The 13911-nt window shown below is 48.2% G+C and overlaps 1 non-coding gene across 1 annotated transcript; it reads right to left on the bottom strand.

Annotated features, from left to right (window-relative positions):
• Positions 1–3571: 3571 nt before the first annotated feature.
• On the bottom strand, positions 3572–3735 carry LOC134994952 (U1 spliceosomal RNA). Its single transcript, XR_010197869.1, has one exon. It is a non-coding gene; the product is annotated as a U1 spliceosomal RNA (small nuclear RNA).
• Positions 3736–13911: the final 10176 nt, after the last annotated feature.

Here is a 13911-nt window from a genome sequence, read left to right on the forward strand (position 1 = left end):
CTGCCATCCTCTGAAGCAAGAGGTGGTAACGAGGTGGAATTCAACCCTCTATATGCTTCAGAGGATGGAGGAGCAGCAAAAGGCCATTCAAGCCTATACATCTACCCACGATATAGACAAAGGAGGGGGAATGCACCTGACTCAAGCGCAGTGGAGAATGATTTCAACGTTGTGTAAGGTTCTGCAACCCTTTGAACTTGCCACACGTGAAGTCAGTTCAGACACTGCCAGCCTGAGTCAGGTCATTCCCCTCATCAGGCTTTTGCAGAAGAAGCTGGAGACATTGAAGGAGGAGCTAAAACAGAGCGATTCCGCTAGGCATGGGGGACTTGTGGATGGAGCCCTTAATTCGCTTAACCAGGATTCAATCTGTTGAAATCAGAGCAATACATTTTGGCCACCGTGCTCGATCCTAGATTTAAAACCTACATTGTATCTCTCTTTCCGGCAGACACAAGTCTGCAGAGGTTCAAAGACCTGCTGGTGAGAAAATTGTCAAGTCAAGCGGAACGTGACCCGTCAACAGCTCCTCCTTCACATTCTCCCGCAACTGGGGGTGCAAGGAAAAGGCTAAGAATTCCGAGCCCACCCGCTGGCGGTGATGCAGGGCAGTCTGGAGTGAGTGCTGACATCTGGTCCGGACTGAAGGACCTGGCAACGATTACTGACATGTCGTCTACTGTCACTACATATGATTCTGTCACCTTTGAAAGAATGGTAGAGGATTATATGAGTGACCGCATCCAGGTAGGCACGTCAGACAGTCCGTATGTATACTGGCAGGAAAAAGAGGCAATTTGGAGGCCCTTGCACAAACTGGCTTTATTCTACCTAAGTTGCCCTCCCTCCAGTGTGTACTCCAAAAGAGTGTTTAGTGCAGCCGCTCACCTTGTCAGCAATCGGCGTACGAGGTTACTTCCAGAAAATGTGGAGAAGATGATGATCATCAAAATGAATTATAATCAATTCCTCCGTGGAGACATTTACCAGCAATTGCCTCCAGAAAGTACACAGGGATCTGAGATGGTGGATTCCAGTGGGGACAAATTAATAATATGTGAGGGGGGCGATGTACACAGTGAAAGGGTTGAGGAATCGGAGGATGATGAGGTGGACATCTTGCCTCTGTAGAGCCAGTTTGTGCAAGGAGAGATTGATTGCTTCTTTTTTGGTGGGGGCCCAAACCAACCAGTCATTTCAGTCAGCCGTGTGGCAGACCCTGTTGCTGAAATGATGGGTTCGTCAATGTTTTTCTTTTCAATCTAAGCCCCTGCAGTTTTCTGTAAGAATCTGCTTCGCTATGATGATCAACAAGTCACAAGGGCAAACACTCAGGGCTGGAGGCGTAGATCTTAGGACCAGCTGCTACAAGCATGGCAAAGGTGTCACTATCATTGGTGACACCCAGAGAGGCAGCGAGGGAGATTGTAATGCAGTGCGCGCAGATAAGCAGCGCAACGGTAAAAAGGAGGCATGGTCTCATAGGTAGGGGTGTGGCCTGTTATCCTGAATCTCCATTTTGTTGCTCCGGGTATCCCGGGGGTTGAGTGCTGCACCCGGGGACTAGTGTGTGAGTGGTGCTGGCTCCTGCACAGTGACAGAAACTGGGTGTTGCACGTAATGTTACAGTGAAACACCCATATTCTGTCACTGAAGAGGAGCCGGCACTTTGGTGTCACCCCCCTTGGCGGGTGACACTCGGGTGTGGGCCGCAACCCCGTTGTGATGCCACTGACCCATGGGAAGCTTTACGTGGCTTACCCATGTGTTAGTAGCCCCAAGCATCTTTTGTGTTAGTCCCTGAAGAAAAACTTCAAATATTTACAAATACATTTTGTAATCAATGGGCCTAATTCAGTAAGGATTGCAAATTCTGCTAAGTAACAGAATTTGCAATCCTTTGGTTCGCATGCTGGGGCCACCCAGCATGCCGCCTCCCTTCTTGACCACGCTGAAATTGCAGTCTCAGCGCAGTTCAGCGTGATCATAAAAAATGGGTTAGCCTCCTGTTGGTGCAGACTGTATGTGTGCGCAGGAAGCCGCCACCATTTTTGTGATCGCAGCTGCTGCATGTGATGTCATGCAGCAGCTCTGACCACGCCTCCTGTTTCTCCGTTGCCGACCCCATTTTGTAGCCCTGCCCATGCACCGCTCCATCTCCGACTTGGAAATGGATTGTTGCTGACCCCCCCCCCCCCGCACCAATTGACAATCAGAAGCGATCGCATTATCTGCGGGGTGCCGCAGAAAATGCAGGCGCATGCGTATGCTCTTAGCAATTTTTGCAGTTGGATTGCTTATTGAGATTGCAATCCAACCTGAATCAGGCTCTATTACCTATCACAATGCACTGCGGGTAGTACAAAATGGGGTTAATATAAGAGAAAACCCCCCCAGAGCTGTGCTCCTTAACTGTCCCTGGTGGCTAGTGGAGCGGCTGCCCAGTAATCAGTGTCCACGCCAGTGCGCACATGGCCCACCCCCTACAGCCACGCTGGATCACGGTATAGTGTGGGCACAGAAGTCCCTTACCTCCCTTTCATCAGCGGCCTCGTGATCCCGGAGGGCGGTGTGTGTGTGACTGACCTTAGGAAGAAACCGGAGCCTCCGCTGCAGTGACCCAGCAACCAGGGCACGGGAGTATACTGCGCCGCTGGGAGTGATGGAGCTGCAGTAAAGATGTCTATTAGACCTAACCTGCTGCAGCCCTTGTAGATTCTTATAAAAAAAAGTTCTTCTTTTCTTGTCAAAATTAATAGCTAAGAATAGGCTGCCTGAGGCAGCCCCCTGTTAAGTGGCCTGCTACTGAAGGCACCAACTACAAACTGAGCTCCCTGTTCATGGAAGCGAGGTTATAGAGCAGGGGGCGCTGAGCATCTTGGGAACAGTCAAATCACCCTATCACCCCTGCCTTAATCACTGACTATCTCCCAGTCACCCCGGCCTCAGTCACCCACTATCTCCCACTCATACATGCTTCAGTTACCCACTATCTCCCAGTCATCCCTGCCTCAGTCACCTACTGACACCAGTGCAGACATTTCTGCTGCGGCCTCTCCACTCTCCAGCGTGAACGTCCTGACGACTGAGGAAATCCGCTTCCCAGTTGAGGACTCCGGAATGAACACTGCCGATATTGCTGGCAGATGACGTTCTACCCAACTGAGGATTTTTGATACTTCCAGCTTTGCTATGCAATTTCGAGTGCCGCCTTGATGATTTGTGTACACTACCGTGGTGGCGTTGTCCGATTGTACTTGAACAGGCCTGTTCTGTACTAGAGGCAGGGCCAGTGTCAATGAATTGAACACTGCCTGCAATTCCAGAATGTTTATCGGGAGGAGAGATTCCTCCCTGGTCCACCGATGGTGAAGGGTCGTCATCACGGCCATGACCTTGGTGAATTTCCGAGGTGCCGTGGCCAAACCAGAAGGCAGGACCTGAAATCCAAAAACTAACCAGGCACAACACTGCTTAGCTTCCAACATCAGATGAGATTGGACATATCCAGTGTGATGCGACTGTAGATGATTTTTGCTGTTTCTAACTTCTACTTCTAACTACTGGTACATCAAGGAAAGCACAAACACAGTCCCCCACTACCACAAATAATGCTGTCAAGTTTACCACATTTGGGAAAATAACAGGGGTCAGCATACCCAGAATGCAATGAATGAACCTCACCCTGGGAGAACAATCTTCATGACCATGGTATCACCTAAGCAAAATAAGTATGATTTGAGATAGGGCTGGGGAGGGCCGCTGCTCAGGCACACCTCCGTCAAGTAAAGGAGATTCAACTGAGGCAGCACAAGGGAACTCTCATCTGGGGACAACAACTGCAGGGAGAACACATTTTCAGACGAATGTGTGAGGGCAGAAGGCTGCCTAATACTGAAGCTCCCCCCAAACAACAAACCAAATGCAACAACTAGTGCAAGCATTCCTGGGGGAAGGCCTGCAGCAGATGGATTCGCATATGGTGATGTCATCCAAGCAATGGGTATAGTTGGCTGCAACCCTCGTCTGCATATGAAAAGAGAAAATGGTCACGCAGGGCATGGCGGCCTTTGTGGGGTTGCGCTTGGATGACCCCTAGATCGCTTTATACACCCCCATCAGTGTGGGGCTCATGTTGGCCATGCCCCAGCCCCTGAAGCATTCAAGCTGATTTATTGCAGCAGCTGGACCCAGTAACAGCTCCAGAGTTGCTCTACAAGACAAGTAAAAGGGTGTGAGCCATGCAGCACCACCTGTAGTTTGCATACACACATATATAGGACAGCATCTCTTATATGCCCCAGGGACAATAAAATAGTATCCTTATCTAGGGTATCCGTCCATGCCGCTACAGCACTACACATACACACCCAGGCAGACGCAATTGCCGGTCTGAGTAAGGTACCTGAATGTGTATAAATGGACTTCAGGGTAATCTCCTGTTTGCGGTCAGCAGACTCTTTGAGGGTAGCCGTATCCTGGGACGGGAGGGCTAACTTCTTGGATAAGCGTGTTAATGCTTTGTCCACCCATGGGGAGGATTCCCATCGTAACCTATCCGTTGATGGGAAAGGATACGCCATAAGAATCCTTTTGGAAATCTGCAGGAGATTCCCAAGCTTTTTCACATAACTCGTTCAGCTCGTGTGAGGGGAAAAGGTTACCTCAGGCTTCTTTCCCTTGTACATATGTACCCTCTTGTCAGGGATAGGGAGCTCCTCTGTGATGTGCAAAACATCTTTTATTGCCATAATCATATATCAAATGTATTTTGCCAATTTTGGCTGTAACTTTGCATCATCGTAATCGACACTGGAGTCAGAATCCGTGTCGGTATCTGTGTCAACAATCTGGATAGTGGGCACTTATGAGACCCTGACAGTCCCTGCGACATAGGATCAGGCATGGGTTGAGACCCTGACTGTCCCAAAGCTTCAGCCTTGTCTAATCTTTTGTGCAATGAGTTTACACTAGCATTTAAAACATTCCACATATCCATCCAATCAGGTGTCGGCGGAGACACCACATTCATTTGCTCCCGCTCCTCTCTAATATAGCCTTCTTCCTCAGACATGTCGACACACGCGTACCGACACACCACACACACAGGGAATGCTTTTACTGAAGACATTTCCCCCACAAGGCCCTTTGGCAGAGCTGGCCCTAACCAATATGATGCCCTAGGCAAGATTTTGCCTGGTGCCCCCTAGCACCACCGCTGGTTCCGCCTCTGACCTTGCACCTCTTTCCCAGCACCATCAACCCTCACCCATAACAGTACTTATTTTGGTGTTTGTACCCCCTATATTTTAAACAGGAACAGTTCGCACATTTGGCGCACAGTCCAAAAAGGGGTGTGTTTTTGCTGGCAATGGGCATGTCCACACAATAGTACCCCCAATTAAAATTCCGCCACACAGTACTGCAATTTTATTCACATTTGATCACGCGATAGTGTCCATAATTCACATTACATCCCACAGTAGTATCACTTTACCTTATAAACGTTACTTCTCACAGTAGTGCTCCTTATTCACATTACATCACACTGAATTGCTCCTTATTTACATTACACCACACCCTATTGCTCTTTATTCACATTAGACGACACAGTAAATGCCCTTTCTATACGCAACGCTACATATTAGAGCACCTTATACACATAATGCCACACATTAGTAATGCATTTATACACATAATTCCACACAGTAATGCCCCTTACACATATGAGACACATCATTAATGTCCTTATAAACATAATGCGTCTTACACATTATGACAACCTTTATTAATGCCCTTTTACACATAATGGCCCTCATTCCGAGTTGTTAGCTCGCAAGCTGCTTTTAGCAGCATTGCACACGCTAAGCCGCCGCCTACTGGGAGTGAATCTTAGCTTATCAAAATTGCGAACGAAAGATTAGTAGAATTGCGAATAGACACTTCTCAGCAGTTTCTGAGTAGCTCCAGACTTACTCGACAACTGCGATCAGTTCAGTCAGTTTCGTTCCTGGTTTGACGTCACAAACACACCCAGCGTTCGCCCAGACACTCCCCCGTTTCTTCAGACACTCCCACGTTTTACCCAGAAACGGCAGCGTTTTTTCACACACACCCATAAAACGGCCAGTTTCCGCCCAAAAACACCCACTTCCTGTCAATCACACTACGATCAGCAGAACAAAGAAAAAACCTCGTAATGCCGTGAGTAAAATACCTAACTGCATAGCAAATTTACTTTGCGCAGTCGCAGAGCGAACATTGCGCATGCGCAATTAGCGGAAAATCGCTGCGATGCGAAGAAAATTACCGAGCGAACAACTCGGAATGACCACCCTTGCGCATGCGCAATTAGCGGAAAATCGCTGCGATGCGAAGAAAATTACCGAGCGAACAACTCGGAATGACCACCAATGTCCCTTACACATATGCCGCACATTATTAATGCCCTTATACACATAATGACACACATAGTGCCCCTTACACATATGTTGCACATTATTAATGCATTTTTACATGACACACATAATGCTCCTTACTCATATTCCGAACACTACTGCACAATCAACCCACTCACATGCACACAGCACTCACACTGCCACTAACACTGTGACCTCTGCCTCTGCTTGGGTACAGATGTGTCCTCATAAATCTTGCCTCATTGCTAACGTTGGGGCACCTTTTTTTTTTATTAAAATGCATCTTATTTGCATTGCTATGTTGTTAGGATGCACACGCAGCTTCTGCTGATTAAAATGATATGCAGCACGCCTATATACTGTGTGAGACTGTGGCTGTATCTGCATATGAAATGCTACACACAGAATAAAGGCATGCCGCATATCATTTTAATCAGCAGAAGTTGCTGATGCCCCTAGGCATATCAAATGCCCTAGGCAATTGCCTAGTTTGCCTATGCCTATGGCCGGCTCTGCCCTTTGGAGAGACAGAGAGAGAGTATGCCAGCACATACCCCAGCGCTATATAACCCAGGAATAGCACAGTAACTTAATGTTTGCACAGTAGCGCTGCTGTATGTAATTTGCGCCAAATTATGTGCCCCCCCCCCTCTCTTTTCAACCCTCTTGTCTACCGTGGTATAAGCAGGGGAGAGTCCGGGGAGCTTCCTCTCAGCGGTGCTGTGGATAAAAAATGGAGCAGGTGAGTGCTGAGGGAGAAGCCCCGCCCCCTCGGCGGCGGGCTTCTGTCCCGCTTAAACTGTACAATTGGCGGGGGCTCATACATATATACAGTGCCCTGCTGTATATATGTTATATTTCTGCCAAAAAGAGGTTTATATTGCAGCCCAGGGCGCCCCCCCTGCGCCCTGCACCCTTACAGTGACCGGAGTATGTGAGGTGTATGGGAGCAATGGCGCACAGCTGCAGTGCTGTGCGTTACCTCAATGAAGATCATGAAGTCCTCTGCCGCCTCTGAAGTCTTCTTTTCTTCTCATACTCACCCGGCTTCTATCTTCCGGCTCTGCGAGGGGGACGGCGGCGCGGCTCTGGGACGGACGGCGAGGGTGAGATCCTGCGTACCAATCCCTTTGGAGCTAATCCCTTTGGAGCTAATGGTGTCCAGTAGCTTAAGAAGCAGGACCTTGCAACTCGGAGAGTAGGGCTGCTTCTCTCCCCTCAGTCCCTCGATGCAGGGAGTCTGTTGCCAGCAGTGCTCCCTGAAAATTAAAAACCTAACAAAATACTTTCTGTCAGAAAGCTCAGGAGAGCTCCTGAAAAGCACCCAGTCTCCACTGGGCACAGTATCAAACTGAGGTATGGAGGAGGGGCATAGAGGGAGGAGCCAGTGCACACCCAGAACTAAAGTCTTTCTTAAAGTGCCCATGTCTCCTGCGGAGCCGTCTATCCCCATGGTCCTTACGGAGTCCCCAGCATCCTCTAGGACGTTAGAGAAAATAGGATTTTAATACCTACCGGTAAATCCTTTTCTCTTAGTCCGTAGAGGATGCTGGGCACCCGTCCCAGTGCGTACTGTGTCTGCAGTTATTAAATGGCCCTTAACTCCAGAACATTTATGTGGAGACAACTTTCCCGACTTGACCATCTTCCTTGGACGTTTTCCCCCTGTGTGACTGCTCCCCAGCCTCGGAGGGTTGCATCCATGGTCCCTAGGATCCAGTCCTGGATCCCGAACCTTCGCCCCTCTAGGAGGTGAGAACTGTGCAGCCACCAATGGAGTGAGATTCTGGTCTTGGAAGACAGGATTATCCTCCGGTGCGTGTGTAGGTGGGATCCGGACCACTTGTCCAACAGGTCCCACTGGAACACTCTGGCATGGAACCAGCCAAACTGAATGGGCTCGTAGGCCGCAACCATCTTACCCAGCAACCAAATGCATTGATGGATTAACACTCTTGCTGGTTTCAGAATTTGTTTGACCAGACTCTGGATCTCCAGAGCCTTTCCACTGGAAGAAAACCTCTTCTGTGTCCAGTATCACTCCCAAAAACAACAACCGCGTCATTGGGACCAACTGCGATTTTGGCAAGTTTAGGAGCCAACTATGTTGTTGAAGAACTGTCAGGGAGAGTGCAATGTTTTGCACTAACTGGTCCCTGGATTTCGCCTTTATCAAAAGATCATCCAAGTACGGGATAATTGTTACTCCTTGCTTGCGATCACCCTGGTGAAAATCCTCAGAGCCGTGGACAGACCAAACGGCAATGTCTGAAATTGGTAATGACAATACTGAATTGCAAACCTCAGGTAGCTTGAGGCAGAGGCTAAATGGGAACATGTAAGTAGGCATCCTTTATGTCTACCAAAACCATGAAATCTCCTTCCTCCGGACTGGAGAGCACTGCACTGAGAGATTCCATCTTGAAATTTAATTTCCTTAGGTAGAAATTGAGGGATTTCAGATTTCAGATTGGTCTGACTGAGCTGTCCGGCTTAGGGACCACGAAGAGGCTTGAATAAAAACCTTCTCCCTGCTGACTAAAGCCGATTTGAACAATCGGTGAGGGGGAACGTCTTGAAACCCCAGTTTGTACCCTTGGGACACTATTTGTAAAACACACGAGTCCATGTCCGAATGAATCCAGAACTGACTGAAGAGTTTTAGACGTGCCCCCACTGGTGCGGGCTCCTGCAAGAGAGCCCCAGCGTCATGCGGTGGATTTGGCAGAAGCAGAGGATGATCTCTGCTCCTGCGATCTTGAAGAGGATGCAGACCTCTTCCCTCTTCTCCTTCCTCTACCTGCAAAGAAAGGGGAATCTTAACTTCTTGCATATCTATTGGGCCGAAATGACTGCATCAGATAATGATGCGTCTTCATCCGTTGGGAGGGAACATAGGGCAAGAAGGTTGACTTACCTGCGGGAGCTGCCGAGATCAAATTAACTAGGCAGTCACCAAACAACGCTTCACCTTCATAGGGAAGAGACTCCCTTTCTTCTTGGAGTCAGCATCAGCATTCTCTTGGTGAATCCACAATGCCCTCCTATCCGAGACTGCCATGAAATTGGCCCGTGAACTCAAGAGTCCTATATCCCTTGCAGTCTCACGTAAGTATGCTGCAGTGTCCTTGATATGATACAACGTAAGGAGTATCCCATCTCTCCAAGGTATCTATATCGGATGACAAGGTATTCGACCAATTCTTGAATACTACTACTCACCCATGCACATGTAATGGCAGGTATAAGTAATGTACCCTTGGTTACATAACTAGAAATAATGTAGCTTCCTGCATACGATCCACTGGATTTGTGACAGGGCCCCGTGCAGAACAGGGGGTGACTCCCACTTTATTCTGTCCGCGGCGGGAAATGAATAAACAACCAGAATCCTTTTGGGGATTTGAAACCATCTTGTCGAGCTGGCCCAGACTTTCTCAAACAGAGATGGAGGAACGTTACATCAGCTTTCATTATATATCTATATATACATACATATAGACCCCTTTGTCAATAACAGCAGGGTCTTCAGTGATTTTAATATGTCCTTAATATCCACAATCATGTACTGAATGCTCCTTGCCAATATTGGATCTAATCAGGAAACATTATGGTCGACATAGGAATCAGTATCCGTGTCAGTATCAGTGTGTAGTAACTGGGCAAAATAACATTTTTGCGACCCCGCGGGGCCTGAGGGAAAAGAAACATAGCCATGAACATCACATCTATTCTCTACTTCTGTGTCTGGGACACAGATTTATCCAACCTTACTCTGATATTACTGAAACTTTTACCCAGTCAGTTATTGGTGGTGCCAACAGGGCCACCATCATATGTCTGCATTCCTAATATAGTTTCCTCTTGGGAAAAACATTCAGCCACCGACATGTTGACACACATGTACCAAGTACCCACAGACACATCGGCTTATGGGGGACAGACCGTCAGTAAATCTGTCAGAGGGACACAGAGGATTTTTCAGCTCACAATCCAGCGCCAAAAGTACACAGTCTGGGAAATAATAAACTATATAGTGATAGACTTGTAATGCTCTAAAGATGTTCTGGTGAGGTGAGGAAGAAGCCCCGCTACTGTAATGGCGCGTATCTGTCCCGCTCAGAAATAATTAATTACGCTAGCGGGGTAAGGACAGTGCCCAGGCACTAATGTCCACTTTTTCCAGCCTTTTGTGAGGAATTTATGCTGCCCAGGGTGCCCCCCCCCGTGCCCTGCACCCTGCAGTGCCTGTGTTTGTGTGGGAGCATGGCGCGCAGCGTTCCGCTCGCTGCTCGGTACCTCAGAATGCCATCACTGGAGAAGAAGTCTTCTGTTCTTCTGCTACTCACCTGTCTTCTGGCTCTGTAAGGGGGTGACGGCAGGCTGCGGGAGTGTGCATCTAGGCGTACCCAGCGATCAGCACCCTCAGGAGCTAATGGTGTCCTGTCAGCCTGAAGCAGAGCCATTGAACTCACTAGAAGTTGGTCATACTTCTCTCCCCTAAGTCCCACGAAGCAGGGAGACTGTTGCCAGCAGCCTCCCTGAAAATAAAAAAAACTAACAAGTCTTTTCAGAGAAACTCAGTAGAGCTCCCCTGTAGTGCATCCAGTATCACTGCGCACAATACTAAAACTGGAGTCTAGAGGAGGGGCATAGAGGGAGGAGACAGTTCACACCCTTTGAAAGTCTTAAAGTGCCCATGTCTCCTGCGGATCCCGTCTATACCCCATGGTTCTTAATGTGACCCCAGCATCATCTAGGACGTATGAGAAAACAAATAACGCACACATGAGGAGGAGAGAACTAAGGAAGCTATAAGGAGAAGAGGGGAGGGAGGGGGGGTTGAAAGGTAAGGTAGTAAAGGCATATTGGATAAACTACAACCTTATACATATTCATTAATGTACCAGTAGTTAGAAGTAGAAGAGCTCTAACAGAAACCACAAAGCTTATCTAAAGCCACACCACACTGGATATGCCCAATCTCATTTGATTTTTGAAGCAAAGCAGTATTGGACTTTGTTAATACATGGATGGGAGACTGCTTGGTAGTATCAGATTCTTTAGGTGTTTTTAAACTACCAACACCATTTTCTTGGTACATTTAATTTTTACATGTATTCTTTTATGTACCAGAAGTTAGAAGTAGAAGAGCTGTAATAAAAACCACCAGCTCATCTACAGCCACAGCACACTGGATTTGCCCAATCTCTCCTGATCATGGAAGCTGAGCAGTGTTGGTCCTGGTTTTAGTACTTGGATGGGAGACCACCAGGAAATACCAGGAGCTGTGTGTATTTTTACAATACTAACAACGTTCTCTTGATGCATTCCATTTTGAAACATTGGGGCAGATCTATTAAGCCTTTTGAACTGATAAAGTGCAAGGTGATAAAGTACCAGCCAGTCAGCTCCTAACTGTCATTTTTCAAACCCAGTCTGTGACATGGCAATTAGGAGCTGATTGGCTGGTACTTTATCACCATGCAAATTATCATTTCACCAGGTTTAATAAATCGTCCGCTTACTCATTTATGTACGAGTAGTTAGAAGTAGAAGAACTCTAACAGAAACCACTAAGCTCATCTACAGCCACACCACACTGTATATGCCCAATATCACCTGATCTTAGGCCTGGTTTGTTCTTGGATGTGAGACCACCTGGGAATACCAGGTGCTGTAGGTAGTTTTATACTACCAACACCGTTCTCTTGATGCATTCTATTTTGAAACTTATTCATTGATGTACCAGTAGTTAGAAGTAGAAGTTAGAAACAGCAAAAATCATCTACAGTCGCATAACATTGGATATGTCCAATCTCATCTGATGTTGGAAGCTAAGCAGTGTTGTGCCTGGTTAGTTTTTGGATTTCAGGTCCTGCCTTCTGGTTTGGCCACGGCACCTCGGAAATTCACCAAGGTCATGGCCGTGATGACGACCCTTCACCATCGGTGGACCAGGGAGGAATCTCTCCTCCCGATAAACATTCTGGAATTGCAGGAAGTGTTCAATTCATTGACACTGGCCCTGCCTCTAGTACAGAACAGGCCTGTTCAAGTACAATCGGACAACGCCACCACGGTAGTGTACACAAATCATCAAGGCGGCACTCGAAATTGCATAGCAAAGCTGGAAGTATCAAAAATCCTCAGTTGGGTAGAACGTCATCTGCCAGCAATATCGGCAGTGTTCATTCCGGAGTCCTCAACTGGGAAGCGGATTTCCTCAGTCGTCAGGACGTTCACGCTGGAGAGTGGAGAGGCCGCAGCAGAAATGTCTGCACTGGTGTCAGTAGGTGACTGAGGCAGGGATGACTGGGAGATAGTGGGTAACTGAAGCATGTATGAGTGGGAGATAGTGGGTGACTGAGGCCGGGGTGACTGGGAGATAGTCAGTGACTAAGGCAGGGGTGATAGGGTGATTTGACTGTTCCCAAGATGCTCAGCGCCCCCTGCTCTATAACCTCGCTTCCATGAACAGGGAGCTCAGTTTGTAGTTGGTGCCTTCAGTAGCAGGCCACTTAACAGGGGGCTGCCTCAGGCAGCCTATTCTTAGCTATTAATTTTGACAAGAAAAGAAGAACTTTTTTTATAAGAATCTACAAGGGCTGCAGCAGGCTAGGTCTAATAGACATATTTACTGCAGCTCCATCACTCCCAGCGGCGCAGTATACTCCCGTGCCCTGGTTGCTGGGTCACTGCAGCGGAGGCTCCGGTTTCTTCCTAAGGTCAGTCACACACACACCGCCCTCCGGGATCACGAGGCCGCTGATGAAAGGGAGGTAAGGGGCTTCTGTGCCCACACTATACCGAGATCCAGCGTGGCTGTAGGGGGCGGGCCGTGTGCGCACTGGCGTGGACACTGATTACTGGGCAGCCACCAGGGACAGTTAAGGAGCACAGCTCTGGGGGGTTTTCTCCTATATTAACCCCATTTTGTACTACCTGCAGTGCATTGTGATAGGTAATAGAGCCTGATTCAGGTTGGATTGTAATCGCAATAAGCAATCCAACTGCAAAAATTGCTAAGAGCATACGCATGCGCCTGCATTTTCTGTGGCACCCTGCAGATAATGCGATCACCTCTGACTGTCAATCGGTGCGGGGGGGGTGGGGGTCAGCAACAATCCATTTCAAAGTCGGAGATGGAGCGGTGCAGGGGCAGGGCTACAAAATGGGGTCGGCAACGGAGAAACAGGAGGCGTGGTCAGAGCGGCTGCATGACATCACATGCAGCCGCTGCGATCACAAAAATGGTGGCGGCTTCCTGCGCACACGTACAGTCTGCACCAACAGGAGGCTAACCCATTTTTTATGATCACGCTGAACTGCACTGAGACTGCAATTTCAGCGTGGTCAAGAAGGGAGGCAGCATGCTGGGTGGCCATGCCCTGTTATGGGTGGCCCCAGCATGCGAACCAAAGGATTGCAAATTCTGTTACTTAGCAGAATTTGCAATCCTTACTGAATTAGGCCCATTGATTACAAAATT

The sequence above is a fragment of the Pseudophryne corroboree genome, unplaced genomic scaffold (assembly GCF_028390025.1).
Source record: "Pseudophryne corroboree isolate aPseCor3 unplaced genomic scaffold, aPseCor3.hap2 scaffold_1341, whole genome shotgun sequence".
NCBI lineage: Eukaryota > Metazoa > Chordata > Amphibia > Anura > Myobatrachidae > Pseudophryne > Pseudophryne corroboree.